Source organism: Adiantum capillus-veneris, chromosome 8 (genome assembly GCF_014529385.1).
Source record: "Adiantum capillus-veneris isolate H3 chromosome 8, ASM1452938v2, whole genome shotgun sequence".
Taxonomy (NCBI): Eukaryota; Viridiplantae; Streptophyta; class Polypodiopsida; order Polypodiales; family Pteridaceae; genus Adiantum; species Adiantum capillus-veneris.
This window is the reverse complement of record NC_140938.1, coordinates 161,884,410-161,891,229: the sequence shown is the minus strand read 5'-3', so window position 1 is coordinate 161,891,229 and position 6,820 is coordinate 161,884,410.

Here is a 6,820-nt window from a genome sequence, read left to right as displayed (position 1 = left end):
CTGCCATGCAATCAGAATATGATGCACTTATAGAAAGTGACACATGGACTTTATGTGATTTTCCTCCTGGCAAAAAGGCCAATGGTACAAAGTGGGTTTACAAGTTGAAACGCAAGCCGGATGGTGAGATCGATCGCCATAAGGCTCGACTTATTGCAAAGGGTTATGCACACCGAAAAGGCATAGATTATGAAGAGACTTTTGCTCCCACTTGCCGTATGACTACTGTGCATTTTCTATGTGCATTGGCAGCTCATTTTGGTTGGGATGTACATCAATCAGACATTGTTATTGCTTTCTTGAATGGATGTGACATATTTGAGGAAGTTTATGTAATGCAACCTAGCCGCTTCTTTGTTATTGCCTGATCTGCTTGCCAAGTCCTTACTCTTGGTACAGGACAAAAAGTGGGATCCTTTTGAAGTGCCATAGGTGCTCTTGTGAGCAGAATCACGTATCTTGGATTCTTGTTCAACCAGCTCTTCCTCCACTTAGGGTGGTCTTCATTTGCGCCTTCTACTTGCATGTCTGTATAAAGTCTTTCTTTGACTTGGAGCAACTCCACCTTTATCAAAGGATATGGCAGGGATTGCTGATGCCATTGCACATTGATTTGATTGGAAGTGATTTGAGTAACATTGACAGTGAAGAACTCTCAACTCCCAATCCATCACTGCTTTCCACTGCTCATCCCCTCCTGGGTACTCTTTTCTTTGAGTGCATCTTCCTCATATTTTGACACCTGGACCATTGGCACTGTATCAGCTTCTGTTAATTGTACCTGGAAATCTTCTTCACCACCTAGCCCTTCTGTTGGGTGTGTTTCCATCTCAGCAAAAGAGACTGAGGAAATATCTATATGTGGCTGTTCTGAAGTTCCTGCTTCTTCATGAGTTTCTTGTCGTCTATCTCTTAGCAGTTGGTTGACTCTTTTTAGTTTGGCTATTTCTTTGAGCAACTCTTCTTCTTGTTGCACCTGCATTAATGACAGGTCTCTGCATTGACACTGCTCCAGTTTTAGCTCTAGCTCGAGGTCTTTGTTCTTTTTCTCTAGTGCTTTGTACACTTCATCTATCCCTCTGATCGAAGCAACTGCGGGATTTTCTCGTATCTGTCGCAAAAAGGTTGCCTGATCATTTATCCTCTACTTTGAATATTTCAAGGAGGCATTCACGACATCTAGCTGCACTTGAGTCTTCTAAACTGACAGAGTTGTAGTTAGAAGTTCGTTACTAACCTCTGTCAGTTGTTCGTCTTTTGTTTTGCAAGCATCTGTCAACTTCATGAGAAGTTCACCAAACTCCTCCATTTCCTTGTGTTGTTTATCTCTTGCTAGCTGATGTTGTTCAGCTTTAGCTTTCAATTCTTACACTTGTTTTCATAGATCGGTGATGACATTTAATTTGTCTTCTAACTCTCCTTGGAGAACGTCAATCACCATCTCTAATTCTCTAGCATTTGTGCTATGGCCAAGTGCTGCTGCTCGGAGTTTTTTCGTCATATCTTGCATTTGCTTTGTATATTCATTGACTTGCAAGATTACTTCATCGTTGGATTTCCAATATTCATTTTTTTGTGAGCTGCCTAGACGTTTCGAAAGTCTCTTGTGACTCTCTTGGTGGCGTCGTGGCTGTTGGTTGTTCTTGCCCTTGAGGCTGTGGTTGGCCTTCTTCTGCTTTGTCATCTTGAGGCTTCGTGGATGCCTCAGCCGTTTCATGATGTGTGGAGTTAGAAGGGGTTTCTGTTGAATCATGTTCTTTGTTTGTTCAAATTTTGTGGACTCCTCTAGTGCAGGACTTGTTGCCCTTTTTGGCTCTGGTTCTTGTGCTTTGGCTTAGTCCTGTGTAGTGTATTCTTTCTGTTCAGGCTCTGTCTCTTTTGTGGGATCAGCTTGTGTGGTTCTATCTGCTGGTGATGGTGGAGGGCTTGGCATGGGGTGATTATGTTGTTCTGTAAATGGTGAGGATGGTATGGGGGACATCCCACCTTCTTCGTGTTGGGATTCAACTTGGTGTGTTGTTGCTTCTGCTTGTTTTTGCTGCTACGCCGCATCTCTAGCTTTCTTTCCTGCTTCTTGAGCCTCTTTCAGCTTCAATGTATCTGTCTCCTAATACATTCGTTCTAAAAGATCCTTTGGATCTTTTGCTTCTCTTCATGCATGGTGCTTTGTTCTTGGTCCTTTGACTTCTATAGGTACCCACTTTGTGAGGTCCTTGCCTTGAGCTTGGCGGCTTCGTTCATTGGAGTGCTTTTCTCTCTCAAACCTTGCTTGCTTTTGTTGTGGCTCCTCTTGATGTGCTATCACTGGTTTTCTTTTCATTTCTTCGATCCATGCTCTTCGTTCCTCATTGTGGGAGCTTTCACTGCTATGCCATTCTGGAGAGCTCTCAGCAGATTCTTCATCAGATTTGTATGTTCTTTTGGTGGATCTTATGGCTCGAGGGGATGGTTGTGTAGACACAATCCATGTGTTCTGATCTGGGGTAGGTGGCAAGTTGTCTACCATGCAGATAGCATGGTAGGCAATCCTTGTGAGTACCTCTGGTGCTCCCAGATATGTTACCTTACCCTCTTTCTTTGTCCCCTTCAATGTGGACAACACGGACTGTGCGTGGTCGATTGGTTACCTGGTTGTCGACTTTAGAACTTGTGTAAATGTGGTCGCAATCTCATTATTGGGTGTTGTTTACCTTGGAGGCCTCTTTGCAAGGAAGTGATAGTGTTGATGATATAATCTTGCAGGTTCTTCCACCTGTTTCTAGATAAGATCGGCAAATGTCGCAACAACAATCTCCTTGGTGAATGTTCATGCTATCTTTCTGTCTCTTGCCCTCATGGTCACTCCTTCTATCGGCAATTTGAGAGCTTCTGCCACTATCTCTTTTGTAATGACCACTTCTACCTTGTTCCCTTGCTGGTCAGAGATCTGGGCGGTTCCATCTTCCTTGATTGTGGACAAGAGGTCATAAACTTTCTGGAAATCCACTCCACATGGCTCTTGTTCGTAGAATCTTTGAGCCCAAGCCTCCTGTTAGCTTCTTTTGTCTCAGATTTTTTTGCGACATCATATACCTCTCTTGGTAGAAGTTGCAGTTCTACCTGATGTCCTTCTTCGCTTTTGAATCTACCTGTGAACATTGTGGTGTTGTTCTCCTCCAACTGTTCTTTAGACAAATAGGTCGCTTTGGCTATTTTTACTGAACTGGGGTCCAGTTGGTATGGTGGTAGCTCTTGCAGCTTCTCCTTTTGCAAGACCCTCTTCTTGGCCTTCTATTAAGTGAATAGAGTGTCAAAGTTAGCAAATTTGACAGATTCCGCTCTAAAATGTCCTTCAGTCTAAATTTCTGACAAATTGAGTTCAATTTGCTTCAAATCAACTTTTGAACATGTATAGATGCATAAAAACATGTAAAGATCAAAATTATGAAGTCCAAACAAAAAATTGTAACAAAAATAAATAATCGCGATTATGTACAGTTGAGTAATTTTTTCAACCTTTTGCAAATTTGGCATTATAGGCTTGAAGTGTATATCAAATAGATACCTGAGTAAAATATGGGCTCATTTGGGTGCACATGATGAAAATGGTGCCAAATTTAGGTTTTAGGTCTCTGAAACAATAGATATAATGAAATTTTGAGATTTTGAGCTCCAAATTTGTTCAAACTTGGCTAGTGGGCTAAGGACATCATGTACTTTGGTCCTATGATGGCAAAGTTGCAGATTTCCCCATCTTCGCAAAAAAGTAAATAATCGCGATTATTAACTTTTTCATCAAAATGAACATTTTTTTGTGCAACTTGGTTCTAGGCATGGTGTAGACCCTGTGTTAACCCTCATGGCTCACGGACACCCCATCACCTACGACGGACGTGTATTATGTATTTGGTAGAGTCAGGTACTGGGCTTGTCGGACCAATAGGAAAAGGGTAAGAGTGATCGCCGATGAGAGGCGCACTCTAACTGCGACATTCAAGGGATTAGTTGGCTAAGCATGGGCGCCCAAGTGTGAATGGGGTGAGCTCATATAAAATCCAACTAAACCTAAAATTCACTCATTCTCTCATTTGTGCAATAGAAGAGTGCTCTTGCTCCATCTCCATCTCCATCTTCTTCTTCTTCACCTCCTTGTGTGTGTGTGTGTGTGTGAGAGAGAGAGAGAGAGAGAGAGAGAGAGAGAGAGAGAGAGAGAGAGAGAGAGGGAGAGTGTGTGTGCGATCGAGCATTACGAAGGCACGACGGCGGCGAAGCGGTTGAGCACGGCACGACTGCAGCTTCTTCTTCATCACGGCGAGGAATCCACCACGAAGGCGAGCGTAGAGCGGTGAGTGACACACCCTTTGCTCTCTTGAGCTTGCTAGTTTAGGCGTGTTGTGTGCTTGGAGCCATTTGTGGCTCGCACGTGGTGTATTGGCAAGTCCCTTGCTTCGACAGTGCGGCAAGGAGCGCACATTTTTGGCGCCGCTGCCGGGGAAATGCCCTACACTAAGCTCGGTTAAGCACTTTACGCTTTCTTGTGGTGCAATTTCTATCATAGGAAAGGCAGGGAATGAGTGTGTGTAGTTGTGTGGAGATTTCTGTTTTTTGCGTTTTCTGGTTTGCACTGCACAGTTCTGTCAAGTTTCAATTTCTGCAATTTCTGTTTTTTGCGTTTTCTGGTTTGTGCACAGTTAGACGCACAGTTAGTTAATTAAGTAGGCTAGTAATTAGGCGAGACAGAAAGTAGGTAGGTGAGGTCAACGCGCACCAAAACGTGTGCCAAAAAAAAATAAAAAATAAAAATAAATAAATTTCCGAAAAATAAAAACGTGAGTGAGGGGGAGGTTAAATCTTCGAAAATAAAAAACGTGAGTTTTAAAAGGGACGGGTTGGTTTGTATAAAAGTTAGATCGGGATCGTTTCCCCAAGACCAAGCCCAGGCCCAGGCCCAGGCCTCAGTCCTCAGTCTTATGATATATACTAAACTCACTTTTATATATATACCCTACTCCCTCAAGAGGGAATGAGAGCATGTGGGACAAGTCCTCCACTCTCCTCCCTTCTCTTCCCACTTGCACCCTTAGACTTGCTATTTGGAGCCTAGTTCCCCAGCTAGGAAAAGATTGTTTCGGGCTTTTCTGGAGCAAAATAGAACCAAACGGTGGGCTGTAAAGCATAGCGCGTCCCTCCTAGCGATACGCTCGTTTCGAGCTATCACACGGCCCATTCCACGACACGCTCTAAAAAATCTAGCAAAAAAACACGCAAAAAACTAGTCACAAGGCCTCCTTGAGCAGCTTTTTGACACCTTAGGGTATCAAAAGCACATGCACTTACGCTCTGGGCGGGTGCTAGAACACGAGCATATTGAGGGTGCCTCTGTTCATACGGACATCCATTACCCATCCACGATAGGCTCTAGACCCTCAGCGGGGACACAAGGTAGCACCACCTAAGAATCTAAAATAGCCGCTAGTGATTCCTCCTCCGACTCAGAAATCATGGAAGCATACCCTACCCAAAACACTGAGAGAGAAGGCCATGCACCTCCCGAAGCTCCGCAGCCTAGTACTAGTATGTTTAGCCGTTTCATGGAAACATTAGGTAGAGCTACTCGCTCGGAACCTGATGCAAATGAAGCACACGAAGGGGGTGGGGAAGTGGACTCTCCTTTCACATTGCACGTGGACCCCACACCCCCAAAGAGTGTCCATGTGGATATCCTGCCAACTTCTTACCAAGAAGGCCCTGTTGAGCTGCCTCCTTCAGAAGATCCCTCTAGAGTACCGTTGGTGACAAGTAAAACCACGCGGAGCAACATTGCTTCTACCTCACAAGAAACCGTTAACACGTCGACTCTAGAAGGATTGTTCATTAATGATCATTGGACATACGACCTCCACACTGAGGTGTTGACGGATCTACCTTGGCTCAACCCTCTATTAAGGAAAACACAGTGCTCACTCCAGGGATAGGCCTGACAGAGAATGTACCGATGACATCTATGGTTAGCGCAGTGCCACTACCTAGTGTCGTAGTACCTAATATGGGGCCTCGACCGTATGTGCCTCTAGCCCCTTATGCACACATGGCCCCCACACCTCCAATTGTACCACTTGTTCTTGCTCCTCGAGTGCCGCTCCCTAGCCCTTATCCGAGTGGACCTATGCCCGGTTATGTTCCATATCCTGCATCATCCACACATATGCCAAGACCGGTACCCGTCCCTCTCCCACATATGATTCCAAGAGTACCTCCACCAGCCCTGCCTCCTCACATAGGTGACTTGGCAGCGTTTGCTCAAACCATAGGTCAATCTATCGCGGAAAATATGCGTCATGCATCTGATAGAGAGCCTAGAAGTAAGGCAGTACAAATTGCCAAACTCACGCAAAAATTCAATGGGGACGAAGATGCTAGAAAACACATTGAAGTGTTTGAACAAGTATGTGATTCCTTAGGGGAACGCAACGAACTACATAAGTGCAATTCCTTAAGCTTGACATTAAGTGGGAAGGCTGGAGATTGGTATAGAACCCTAAGGGTGGACGAGAAAACAATCTACCCTACCCTTCGAAGGTTGTTTCCAAAGGAGTACACACGAGAGGGTGTGCTTTGGGGTGTAGCATCTCAGCTACAGAAGGCCGAACGTAAGGAAGGAGAGTCAGTAAGGGACTTCATTAGTCGTCTAAAGCACTTAAACTCTCGCTGCCCTGTAAATGATCTTGATCGATTCATTCGAGGGTTGAGGAATTAAGGAATCTATAATGGACTAGTGATTAGAGGTATCACAACCTGGGAAGATGTCACTGCCAATGCAATCCAATTAGAGGACAACTTG